Source organism: Myotis lucifugus, unplaced genomic scaffold (assembly GCF_000147115.1).
Source record: "Myotis lucifugus unplaced genomic scaffold, Myoluc2.0 scaffold_656, whole genome shotgun sequence".
Taxonomy (NCBI): Eukaryota; Metazoa; Chordata; class Mammalia; order Chiroptera; family Vespertilionidae; genus Myotis; species Myotis lucifugus.
In genome coordinates this window covers 337518-338507 of record NW_005871704.1, presented here as the reverse complement: position 1 = coordinate 338507, position 990 = coordinate 337518, and positions in this window count along the sequence as shown.

Sequence of the window (990 nt, the reverse complement as noted above, 5' to 3'; positions counted from 1 at the left end):
AAATGGAGAAAAAAATTAAAAGACAGGAGGAGAGCCTAAGGGAGCTTTGGGACAACATGAAACGAAACAACATACGAATAATAGGGGTGCCAGAACAACAGAAAGATGAACATGGATTAGAAAACCTATTCGAAGAAATAATATCAGAAAACTTCCCTGAGGTGGGGAAGAAAAAAGTCACACAAGCCCAGAGAGTCCCAAACAAGGTGAACCCGAAAAGACCCACACCAAGACACATCATAATTACCATGGCAAATGTTCAGGACAAAGAGAGAATCTTACAGGCTGCAAGAGAGAGACGGAAAGTTACATACAAGGGATCTCCCATTAGATTATCAAATGATTTCTCAACAGAAACACATCAGGCCAGAAAAGAATGGACGGAAATTTACAAAGTGATGCAAAGCAAAGGACTGAATCCAAGAATACTCTATCCAGCAAGGCTATCATTCAAAATTGAAGGGGAAATAAGAAGCTTCACAGACAAAAAAGGCTAAAGGAGTTTATCACCACCACGCCAGCCATGCAAGAAATGCTAAAGGAACTGGTGTAAAAAGAAGAAATAACAAGCTCAGAAAGAAAACAGCCACACACAAAAAAAGAAATGGCTTTAAACAAGTACCTTTCAATAATAACTTTAAATGTAAACGGACTAAATGCTCCAACCAAAAGACATCGAGTGGCTGAATGGATAAAAAAACATGACCCATACATCTGCTGTCTACAAGAGACCCACCTCAGAAAAAGGGATTCACACAGACTGAAAGTGAAGGGATGAAAAAGTATCTTTCAGGCAAATGGAAAGGAAAAGAAAGCTGGGGTAGCAATACTTATATCGGACAAAATACATCTCAAAGTGAAGGCCATAACCAGAGATAAGGAAGGCCACTTCATAATACTAAAGGGATCAATACAACAAGAAGATATAACCCTGGTAAACATATATGCACCCAATGCAGGGAGCACCCAAATTCATAAAAAAAACTCCTG